We start from the raw sequence: 12,452 nt of genomic DNA, 5'->3' as shown, positions 1-12,452 counted from the left end.
CCATCTCTCCCACTGAGACACTAAAGCCTTTATAGCCATCCCCGCTTCCCCTCCGCAATGTGCACTTCTAAACTCTGGGGGCTTCCCTAGCCCAGGTTTGGAGCTGTTTATTATCCTTACTAACATGTCTCTTCCTTCTGCAAGAATCCATACTCAGCCCCACCTCGTGCCATGCCCTGTCACCACATCTGTCCATCTGAGGTTAGCACCGAGCACTGACCTCTGGCCATCCTTTGCTCCTCTTTTCGTCGTCCTGTCTTGCGAGCTCCGAGCTCATCTGTGTGTGGCTCCTTTAGAACTCTTCCCCAAGGGTCTGGTTCGAGTAAGACTGCTGGTGATGTTTTCCAACTCTTTGCATGGCCACAGAGTCTTGTCCCCGACCCATGAATGGCATCTTCTCTGGTCAGAGGGTGCCCACGTGACCATAGATGCTGTCTCTTCATTCCCTAGCTCTATTTCAAATGAGAAACATGATTCTTTTCTTCTTTTATAAGCAACCTTCCTTTGTAGGTATCCACATTGTTTCTAAAGTTGAGCCTAGTGCCCGTTCTCATTGGCCTGCCTTCCAACACATAAATCCGAGTCTTTCCTCAGAGATTTTGCTCTGGCATTGGTGTGACCTGCATTCTTCTCCCCTCTTTCCTCCTCTGACCCTGGAGCCTCTCTCCACCCACCTCAGGCCTCCGTGACCTTTGTTCCAAGCTACTTGCCTTCCCCTTCCCGGTTTTCACCATTGATCCTTTTTGCATTGAGGTATTTAATGGGTTCTTTCCTGCAACTCAGCAGACGCATTGGATTTGGGGGTTCAGAAATCATAATTTGGGTTCTATAAAACCTTTGGGGTAGGGCTGCACATAACCCTTTGCGCCTGTCTCCTCTTGCCTTTGAAAGCTATGTAACCCCCAACATCCCTTCCCATCTGGGCTCTCGTGTTGGCGACCCCATAGCATCTGCCAGTACGCAGAGCCCGAGAATTCCGCCAGTACACTGACCGTATTTGTTCATTCACCCAGAAGATTCCTGTATGTGGAACTATTAATATGTTACTCAACCCAGGGCTTGACAATAAACCAGGAAAGCATCAGACCCAGCCCTGCCTTCAAGGAATTTATTTTACGGTGATTTGCCTGGCCAGCTGAAAAGTCTCACCTCAGACGAGGATGCTGGCCAGACAGCCTGTGCAGTTTAGCTCACAGCACCAGTTTTCTTACTGAGGCAGTTGCCTGGTTGGGTTGGTCTTCTGTTCAGGAATTGTCTCAGGTATGATTTTAAGGACTCCAGGAAAATGTCTATGCCTCTTCTCCTCCTCCTGTTCCCATAGCTTCCCGTAGCTACTACCCAAGAGTTTCCAGCCATCCCTTGAATTTAAGGATTGGAACCTGTTAAAATATAAACAGCCCTAGGTTGGTAATGAAGTAAGCATGGTCAGTCACTCGCATCTTAGGTGGTAGGTGTCATTTATGAGAATAGGTTAGATTCTAAGAGGAGGAGAGTACCGAGAAACTCACGCAGCATACTCAGAACCTGTCTGTGACGGAAAGGGGCCGAGATGCGGCCAAGCAGGGTAAATGGACTGAAGGATCCTTATCCTGCTAGAAATGGTGGTTATATGCCTTGTGAAGAAAAATGGATGGAGCTTTAGCTATCTGCAGTGGATGGCTTGGAAGCACAGCAGAGGTGACAGCGGGATGAGTCTGTGAAGAGTGTCTTTGTAACAGTTGTCCAAGCAATGGGAGCTGCTTAGACTCAGTTTCCCACTCGGGCAATGCTGAAGCAACTGGAGACCTGTTGGGGCACTTTGCTTACTGGGCAGAGGGCTAGACCAGGTGACCACTGCAGCATCCCGCTAGTGTGGCAGAACATCAGAACAACATGTTCTATGCTTTGCAGATTTTTACAGAGTTTAACCAGTCATCTAGTCAGCTCATCAAGATTCTTGTCCTGGTTACTTGAGAGTGTCACTCATGTGGTCTCTCCCCCAGCCTGCCCCTCCCCACACCTCTTCCCTCTGAACGTTCTTCTTCTCTTCGGCCCTCTAAGATGCAGCCACTATTTGGTCTTCTCAGACTGATTTTGTGACTCTATCTACCCAGTATCCCACCGTATGCCAGTGTACATCCTGTGGGATGCTGAGTCTTTGCTCCCTCAATCTCAAAAGCTGTGAGGGACTTGAGACATTCTCGTCTAAAACCAAGTTGGAGTGGCAGTTTTGCAGGGATCATAAATTCCACCAAACCACACACACCCTTACTTGAAAACTCCTTTAAAAGAACCCACATTTTCGAGGGGGAGTGAGGCCAGGGGCATCTTGTGTTTGTCCTGCCTCTAGCCATTCCAAGAAGATAGAGGAATCCATAGGGACCCATTCTGTCTGGAATGGATCTAGAAATTCTGGGACCTTAAAAGATAAGGTGGGAGGGAGTCCCCTTGAAGCAACCCTCTATGAATGATAACTCTGAGCCTCCCACCTGTTCTTACAGTTAGGAGGGGAGGAGAGCTTCAGGAACAAAAGGAAGCCAAGGAGACAGACACACTTTGGAGCACAAGTAGCTTGAACTTAAATTTACTCAACAAATAGTATGCCCCCCCCCCAAAGAATCTGGCGACTGAGTAGGCCCTGGTGTTAAATTCACCATGCTCCTTCTTCAAATATGAAAATGCAGAGCTGAAGGAAGCTAGAGCATTCTGAAGAAAGCTTCCTTTTGAAGTGACTTCTGATTAAGCCCTCAAGGTCTAAAGAGACTGTAGGCCTCCAGGTGCCCTTGGAAGTGTGCTCCAGCATGTGCTGGGACCTGATAGGCACAAGACTCCACCGTGTCCTGCTTTCTAAGGCAGCTGGCTGCCTCGTCCCAGATAAACCATGTGTATAACGTGTGGCCGAGAGGTGCCATATTACACCATGGTTCTAGTTAGCTCATGAGCCCAGTGTGACATTCCTGGATGACTTCTTTATGGTGACTTCACGGGTGACTCTTCTCTTTCCGGCTCGGTGGCATATTCTTGCTCATATGCAGCATCTCCATGCTATGTCTGAGCGAACCAGGATGGATGCTTGAGAAGCAGGACCGAGCTCACCATGAAAAGCTCAAGAGTCCTAAAGGAGTCAGAGCGAGAGGGCGAAGGGTATCTGAGACAGAGCTGAGAGCCTAGACAGCCAGGGGAAACAAAAGCAGGAGACTTGGGTACGAGGATCAGTCTGTCATGGACCCTGGAAGGGCCTAAGTATGGAATTAGTCTTCTCTCAACCAGCTCGCAGCCTGTCCCTGGAATGTGGGAGCCCCTGAGTGCCACCCACCCCTCTTGTTTGCATTTCATCCTCCTTGATCAAGGTCCTTCTTTGGGAGTCCCAAACACCTGCTGTGGGAAGGGAACCTTTGACGTCAGCAGGAGAGTTTGTCTACTCAGGTGGAGCTAATGTCCTTGGTGTGAGGCATCATTGTGGTCCTGGGAAGGATGCCACCTCCACCCCTACGTGTATGCTGGGAGCAGTATGTGTAAGGTTGATGACCCATTTTACTCTTGAAGTCAAGCAAAGCATGTTTTGTTAGCCCCCTCCCCCACAGGTCAGCCCACCAGACCCGTGGCATCATGGGACTTGCAAGAGTCAGCCTCCCTAATATATAGACCTCAGGGTGTATTTTGACCACACCGGTTAGGTCATATACCCTTCTTAATCTGAGAGGGACCTGGTGAGCTACCAGGAGACCCTGGTCAACAAGAGTTAGGGGAAAAGGTCCGAAGTTTTCCACAGAAATCCCACATTTAGTATTAGGCTGTGCCAGACTTTCCACTGAGACACTGCTGGGAGATCAGGTGCACTTACTGAGGTTGGAAGGCAAATTGGTCCCCCAAGGAGACAATGCTTAGGTCATCGCTTAAAGACAAATACTGGAGCTAGAATTCTAATGAGACGTGGGTAACGCCTGAGAGACAAGAAGGAAGCGGCTAGACGGTTGCAGGGCTGCCCTGTCAGGGAAGTTACCTGATTCAGCTGGTAAAGAGACCATGACAGCTAGAATACATCTCCCCTAAGGGACTTAGGAAGCACCTTAAGTCAACAAGGCCAGCGTGCAGGAGGGCTGACTGTCGAGAGATGTTTGTCTTTCTTCTTCCTCCACTGGCAGACCTGTGGCAGGCATGGGTTCAGGGGTAAAACGTAGTGGATTTACAGAAAGTTGTCAAGAGGAAGGGCTGGAAGATGCAGGGCAGTGAGGAGATACGGGCATAGGAGACTTCAAAGCGCCTGGAGCTGAGGACCACAGACATTGGCAAGAAGTTTCTTCTCAAGTCTGATGATCTAGATTTCTCCAGTCCTATCTGAGAATCAAAAGAAGCCCAGGTAAGAGACACTGGGGGCAGAAGGGAACCAGGGAGATGCCAACCTACAGGACCATCTGGCTTTTCGAAAGAAAACTCTTCTGTCTTCCATTGAACTCTATCTAGGGAAGGCAGTCGTGGGATGTAGAAACCTACTAAGAATACTAACAAAAACAAACAAACAAACAAACAAAAAAACTAGATCCTGGAAGCTTAAAGCTGTAAAGGCTCTTAAATAGTTATAGTTCAAATCTCTTATCTTATAGATGAAGAACCCTCAGCTAGTCCACAGACTTACCCCCATGATAAATGAGCAGGGGCCGAAGTTTAGGTGTACACATTGTCCACCTGAGCTGGTCTGTCTTGCTCACCGTGTGATAGAACCGGGATAACAAATCAGCCCCAGATCCCCTTTCCCACCTCTCCTGACCACTGTGTGGGCCTTGTGTGGTCTGTCATCCTTCCTACGCATCTTCAAGCCTTAGAGCTCTGGTCTCCAAGAGTCTTCAGGGAAGCACTGTGTTGAAATGAGCCTCTGGGTTCAAACTTCTGTCTAATGAGATAGAGTCAATACCTTCTTCCAGGATGTCATTATCTGCCCCAGGCTTGACCTATCTCTGTGTGTCCTGTTCCCTTCTGTAGACAATGCCAACAGAACTGGTTCATTCTGTTCCAGGTGTGTCTATACATCCCAGCTCCTCAGCAATCTATTGCCTTGGTGTCCTCATAGATATCAATTTCAATAGGATATACTTATTCTATATAGCTGCAGAAAGGGGTATTTCTGGATGACAGAGACCATAAGGGGCATTATTCCAGCATATAGAATTTATCTGATTAGACCATGGACAGCCTTACAAAATATATGATCGGCCCCAAGACCAAAGCATAGGGTTAAAAGTACTTATCATACAAGAACTGAGATAAACATGGGGGGGGGTGCATGCTCACATGCAGGCATATACACGTGTATGCATGTGTGTGGAGAGCTAAAGTTGACATTGGGTGACCATCATTCTATATCTGTTGAGGCAGGGTCCCTCACTAAACCCAGGCATCATCAGTTTTGGCCAGTCTGCTAGCCAGCTTGCCCTGGTCCCCTATCTCTGCCCCCCACAGGTGCTGGAAGTACAGGGCTCCCACACCTGCCTGGCTTTTCTGTGGGTCTATGGATCCAAATTTTAATCTTCGTGCTCGTGCCATAAGTGCTTTATCCACTGGGCCAGTTTCCCAGATCCAACATAAAAGTTTTACTATGAAGTTCTAAAAGTTTTAAAACATAGTGGATAAATTCTCAGAGAACGAGAATTGCCTCTGTGAGCGAGAACAGAGTACTTTAATATCAGGTAAGAAAAGTGACTAAGATGTGCCCCGTGGGCCATTTGTGTTGGATCATATTTAAGTAGACAGGAAGTGGGTAACTCTGTCATGGTAGATAGTAAATTTTACACCTCCATTCGTCCTCCCAGGGATTGTCCATTTGGAGTGAGGTACCAGAGGTCAGTGAGAATTAGGCTGTCATTGTTTTTGTATGACCTTACAATCCACTATGTCAAGCTCAAAGTGGTTGGAATCTGGTTGTGAGAGTAAAGACATCTTGGGTTTATTTGGGGCACCCTTATTTTTTTTGCTTTTTTGTTTCTAGATCTGCCCTGGCAGATCAACAAGGTCAAATTATTGATGAAGGGCATGAAGGTCTCTTTCTTCTGGAACTACCTAGGAGCTGAGAGAGAGCAGCAGAGAGCCTTGGTTGGCATTGCTCTTCTGCCACAGAATGGTAGGAGCAGAAGACACAAAGGTTTGAGCCTCGTCATAAACAGGGTGGTATCACAGAAACGTGCAGGTCAGGCTGGGACATCACGTAAAGGTCAAGTGGGAATCAGCTATCCCCCAGACAAAGTCATCTAGATCTTAATGTCCTATAATCTGGAAGGTACCCATTATACAGGATGTGAAGTAAAGAGAGGCCTATGACAAAGAGCAGAATTAAGACAATAGGAAAGGGGATGTGGACAGAAATAAAAGAATAGCAAAGCCTTTAGTGCTTACAGGTGGCTAGAGTGGTTTGAGGAAGACAGATGGGAAGTTTGAGTGGTTATGAACACTGGGAGCCCTGTGCCCAGTACAGGGCACAGTGCTGTTGAGGTAATAAGAGTTACAATTCAAGTCATGAGCTAGGTCAGTTAATAAATTGGATTCTAGAGGTATCTGAAGGTAGGTCTCACCTGGAGCCTGGTAGAAAGGGAGCCATCTCCAGGTGGCTCACGGAAGTAGGTTGCTTGAATTTGGAGTGGTAGAACAACCTTGACGCTAGGTAGATGAATCCACAACCACAAGCCTTGTAACTTGGTTACAGTTGAAGACATTAGGAGGACCCGACATGGTCAGGTTCAGTCAGATACAAATGGCCTTTTTATCTTGCAGAAGGGTTAGAAGATGGACCCAGTCTTATGTTAATGAGACAAGGTGATCCTGAAAATATGTGTGCAGCTACTTGACCCGGTCTTGGAGACAGCCTTGATTGTCTTTGGTGATGTTAACACAATGATGGAGGTCATGGCCCTCTGGATCTATTATGAGAGCTGTCGAGAGCAAGAGGAAGAACCTGCCATAAATATAGAGTAGCCCTTTGACCTTCCCAGAAGATGGAGGGTAAGAGGCTGCATAAATAATACTTAATTTTGAGGGCTTCACTCATTCCCTGCGTGATACTGGGAATGAAAGTCAGGTCAGACCGCAAGGACTAATTGGACACAGAGTAACCCACTGCGTTCCATGATGGCTGGTCAGCTGGGGGCCCTTCTACTTTTCTGAGGAGTGCTTCAGCCACTCAGTTAAGGTGTGTACTGGAGCTAATAGATATCTCAGTCCCCCGCAGGAGGAAGGATGTCAGTGAAGTCTGTTTGCCAGTCTCCCAGCATAGTCCTCCTACACTGGACAGGCAGTAAGAGGAGATGGAGCCTCATGGCTCCTCTGGGATTTCCCTGACAAGTTGGACAGACTTCGGAAATAGACGACATGAAGAACGTCTGTCTGTGAGAGGAGGCCACATTAGAGTTTGGAGAGCTTTAGCCCTCAAATGTGTAATTTGATTGTTAAGGCTTTTCCATTAGGGGGATTCAGGGAGACAGAGCTTGTTTTCTGGGATCTGTAATTATTCCTCTAGAGTGGCTATCAAGCCCTAGTCTAAGGTTTGTTGAGTCTACTGAGGGGACAAACTGAAACGGGAGGAAGAATCCTGAGACCCAAGGCAGGCTTGAGCAGAAGCTGATCCTCCTGTTTGGCTTGTTAATAAGCTCAACTTTTACCCAGAGAAGTGCCAATGTTGTCTTCATGGTGGACCTTGCAATAATATAGTATACATACATAATAGTCATCTGCATTTGGGGCCAGATCTCGGCAAGGCCCAAAACTTCAGGGGCAAGTTTAACTGTGTCTTATCAGCAATGAGGATGTCTCTTTCTTTCTAGATGGCTACATGGCTGTGGGTATCACAGTATGAACAGGGAAAATCTGTCTTGATATTCCTTCTGATTTCTGACCCTAAAAACTGTTGGGGTCTTTAAGAACTCTGTGGCAAGATTGAACGTTAGTGGAAGCAACATCAAACACTAGGCAGGAACGAAAGTATTGTATACTTTAAGAGGAATTTGTTGGGTGGTGTAGAGGTCTCCTGTAGAAACCACAGGGATGGCCTTTAAGGCTCCCGATGATTCTGGACCATCATGGGGCAGGGACAGGTAGAAAGGCTGTAGAGTATCTACAATCCCAGAAACTTAGGATAGCCTCAAAGGTGTGGATGATAGCTCTATCTGGGGAACGAATGGGGCAACCAGGGAGGATCATAAGTACTGAGTGGAAGATATTTGTTTACCATACAGGTTAAAGGAGATAAAAAACCAAGCTGGTTGGAGGACTGGAAAGTCAAACTGGAGAAGATGGTCAGTGATGAAAAATGAGTCCTCAAATGTGAAGTCTGATGATGATTGTTAAGGCTTTTCCGTTAGGGGGATTGAGGGAGACAGAGCCTCAGTATCACAGAGGGATGTGATTTTTCTCCTTGCCATGTAGAGGGTGATTCAAGGACCATCCACAGACCTAGAGGAGACAGGAGCTTGTACAGCCTCAGAGCTGAATATTCCTCAAAGGGAGGGTGATTCTCCCCTTTGAGGCGTTGAGAGAGGTTGGGCTCCTCGTAGTCAAGGAACAGAGTCAGGGGCGTTTATCCTTCTTTGGCTTTGATCTCTCACTAGGGAAAGAGAGGATCTTGCATTCAGCAGGCCTCTTCTTTGTGGATTGGGTGAGTCTTGTATCTTGGTAGCTTTAGTCACTGTCCAATGAAATGCCCCAGCTAGCCACAAGAAGAACAGGAGAGAGTCTTTTGACCTGAGCCTAGGTCATGTTGCTACTAGATGGAGCCCTGAGATTCCCCGAGATGGGCAGGGAGGTGGCTGTCACCACTATTGCCATCATGTGCACCTGCCTCTTATCCCTTCTTCTTCTAGCTTGACCCTTTTGGTCTAAGGTCTTCTCCCAGTTATTAAAGAACTTAAGGTCTATGTGTGTCTAATCACTAGTGGATGGAGTCTACAGGCCCTGGCCTAGCGTTTGAAGCTTTATGCTCATACATGAAGAGTCTTAGCTTATAAAGCTATGGCCAGGGTAGCTTGGCCCTCTGGACTCTCCGGGTTAAGACTGGTTTGCTTTCACATAAGTTTCAGTCGTTATAGACTGAGAGAGAGCAGGGTGTTCAGAAGCCCCCGTGTTGTTATTTCCCAGAGCTTATAGTTAACAGTTGTAACCATGGTCCTTTCCAGGATGGCTATATGGCTCAGGCCTAAGAGAACGTGCTGAGCACGCGTGAGGATCTGAGTTCAGAGCCCCAGAGCCTATGTAATGGCAGTATGGTTGTGCATGCAAGTAACCCAGTACTTGTTGGAGGCAGGAACAAAAAAATGTGAGCTCCAGGTTCACTGAGAGACCCTGTTTCAAGGGAATAAGCTGGAAAGTGACAGAGGGACACATACACACGTGTATCCCCCCCCCAACACACACATAGGCACACACATAGGCACACACACACACTTATACTCAAAATACACATTCAAACCACCCATATACATCTCTCTCTGTCTCCCTGTCTTTCTCTGTCTCTCTCTGTCTCTCTCTCTTTCTCTCTACACACACACACACAGGCACACACACACACACACCCATAGATACACATTCAAACCCACCCATATACACACATGTATATCTCCTTCCCTCCTTCTCTCTCTCTCTCTCTCTCTCTCTCTCTCTCTCTCTCTCTCTCTCTCTCCCCTCTCTCTCTCTCCACACACACACACACACACACACAGGTCTTTTTCCTCTTTTTCAATAGATAAACAATTATAGGTTTCATTCAGTCCTTCTCTTTCATTCCCTACACCAGTGGCCCAATAAGACCAGTGGGACTCTGTGTCAGGCACAGTAACAGAGCCCAGCCAGACTGGGTTTGTTTACAAGTATGAACCTTAGCTGCTCAGATGCTTGCTAGAGACAAGACACAGGACCTTTCCTTATTCGTGCATGCATCATGCAGTCAGGACAATAGAGATAACTCTGCCAGGTTTGACAAAGGTCACAGTAAGCCTTTTGGATCCAGGCTAAAAGATCCTAGCTTGGGTTGCATCTGGGAAAAGTCAGATATGGAGAAGGAACTATGTACTCAGAGGCGCCAGAGTTCCCATCAGCCATGCCATGGAGAAGGATGCTCTCCTCAGGAAAGGGCTTGCCTTTAAATGCTCTCTGAATTCCCTGTTATGTTCCCTGTGCAAAGGGAGTGTGGTGCTACTAGAGAAAGCCTTGGGTGGAAAGGAAAGGGATTGAGGCGGAAAGGTCAGAGGAGACATCAGAAGCAGCTATTGAGCAGAGGTGTGGCTGTAGGCAGCGGCAAGCCAGCGGTTGAGCTAGCTAGTAAGAAACCTTGGCTGCCACTGGCCTCTCGGAGCAGGAAGTCTGGCGTGGAAGGAAAACCGCAGGTGTAAACACCATAATCTGCCACACATGGCTGCTCCCTCCAGCTCTGTGGTGGTGAGAGACAGACACAAGACAGAGTGACAGGAGACAGGAATGAAGGTGTCCTCACCAAACGTGTAAACTCATGCCAAACAAGTTGCCACTGTCCCCTCATCACGTGTTGAAGGTGAGGGAATCCCAAAAGGAAGAGAAGCAACCCCTCACCCTTGAAGACTGACTAAAATGAACTCTTAGCTCATGCCTTAATGGGTGACAGTCGAGTAAAGTCTCAGCCCAGAAGCCTTTGGATCTCAATGAAGAACAGCCCCAGAGATTTCCAGGTACCATGCATGGGACACTCTGCCAACCACCTTCAACCTCCGAGTGAAGAGAAGCCTAAGGAGATGAGGGAAGAGCTTCCTGGCTGAGCCACCAAAGTATCCATGCAGGAAAGGGAAGCCCAGGGCAAAAGTGTTCACCACACCAAACTGACAGAAAAGTTTTAACAAAGAACACACAGTGTAGACAGGAGCACAGCAGACAAACTCCAAAAGACAGAACCGTTCCCCTAAGGGACAGTGGGCACTTTACTAGCAGTTAAGAGAAGTGATTTGGCCTTTCCTCGTGGGTCATTTGTCTCCTGTGTCAGATCTGAGTAGATAAGAGGTGGGCAGCTCATTATCTTGTTCGGTAGTAAATTTTATAATCTTATTTGTCCTTCCTGAGACTGGTCATTGATGAAGGAGCTCCAACAATTGTTAGGAGATAGGTTCTAAGTGTTTATGTAAAATATCACAAGTCCACCCGGTCTAGCTGCAGGTGGCTAGATCTTATTTGACAGTGTAGGACTTGGGATTTTTTTTTTCTGCCCTTTTTGGGGGACTTTTTATCTCTATCCTGGGGAAAAGACATCCTTCAAGGCTTAGCTATAGCGATCTACTCATGGCCTCTGCTTCATACCCCTTCTCTCAAATGTGTACAAAGCACACATCCTTCCATAATGGTAGGAAGAAAAATAATTTTGCCCTCAAGGGCCAAGTCTGGCTGATTGGTGTTAGATGTTTGGGTCATCATGTTAAGGATCCTGAGGCTGTATCTAAACTTATTGGTGGACGTCTACAATCAATTAGCATCTGTGTCATAGATAATCGGGGAAAGCATGAAATAGGGTTGTGGAAAGGCAGTATGGAAATATTGCCATAAGGGAAAGGCCTACAACAGTGACTCAGGAAAATTTGCTTCCAATGAGGATATCTATCTTTGTAACCTTTTGTTATTCTTTTTGATAGATGAAATAATTTATGCTTTGATTTAAAAGTCACACACCCATTGATTTCATATGAAAAGTTCCAGCTCTCTATAAAACGCCTATACTCCAGGAATAAAAGTCAAAACAAGATGGCAGTCAATACCTGGCTTCGTAACTGTAGCCCAGGTAAGACCCTTCTCTCTGGGCCTCAGTTTCTTTCTGCCAATGCCTAGAGTCAAAGGTCACTTGGTTATGAAAGAATTGATCACTCCAAGTAGTTTAATTGAGTTGGGAAATATTTATCATATATATTTCACATGTGTTGCAACTATGACAACCACTTCTATTCTACTATAAACTGGGGTGATGGGTGCTTATGATCTCAAGGCACAGAAGGCTAAGGCAGAAGGACTGTGAATTCAGGGCCAGCCTGAGCTACATTTAAAAACCCTGTCAAACTTAAACTCCAAGAACTGTAAATCAAAATACTTTGTGAACTTGCAATAAAGATCCAGAGAATGGATGGATTCACGTGACCAAATAAGCCAAAATGAGTGTCACAGATGGTGTCACAGACAGTGGGGGGTGGACAGACCTTAGACACGGGGGTGAAGCAGTGACAAGTTAGTGCCGTGGCAGAGAGAGAGCATTAAAGAAAAATATATGAGGCTGGATAACGACACTTGCTCGATTATAGACTATCTAGGAAGCAAGGCAGAGGAGCTGGGGCACTGTGGAGCTAGGCAGATTATTAAGTATTAGGTGAAAGTTAGAATCTAGTTTTACAGTTGGAATAGAGAAGGGGCTGAGAAAAGGCAGATGGAACTCGGGAAGACTGGCAGTGCTGACACACAGTTCAGTAGAGTGGATGGGAAGACAGTACAAT

The 12,452-nt window shown here is 46.8% G+C and overlaps 1 protein-coding gene across 2 annotated transcripts in view; it reads left to right on the top strand.

Moving 5' to 3' along the window:
• Positions 1–12,452, top strand: part of Slc14a2 (solute carrier family 14 (urea transporter), member 2) — a 450,807-nt gene that overhangs the window by 414,133 nt on the left and 24,222 nt on the right. Inside the window, exon 1 of one of the 2 annotated variants that reach the window (NM_001110273.1) lies at positions 3,646–4,339. The exons of the other annotated variant lie outside the window; for it this stretch is intronic. The gene's annotated coding sequence lies outside the window, so the exon portion shown is untranslated. Of the gene's footprint in view, positions 1–3,645; positions 4,340–12,452 lie in introns of those variants that run through there. 2 annotated transcript variants of the gene reach the window in all.

This window comes from Mus musculus, chromosome 18, assembly GCF_000001635.26.
Source record: "Mus musculus strain C57BL/6J chromosome 18, GRCm38.p6 C57BL/6J".
NCBI lineage: Eukaryota > Metazoa > Chordata > Mammalia > Rodentia > Muridae > Mus > Mus musculus.
This window is presented reverse-complemented; position numbering and strand designations above follow the sequence as displayed.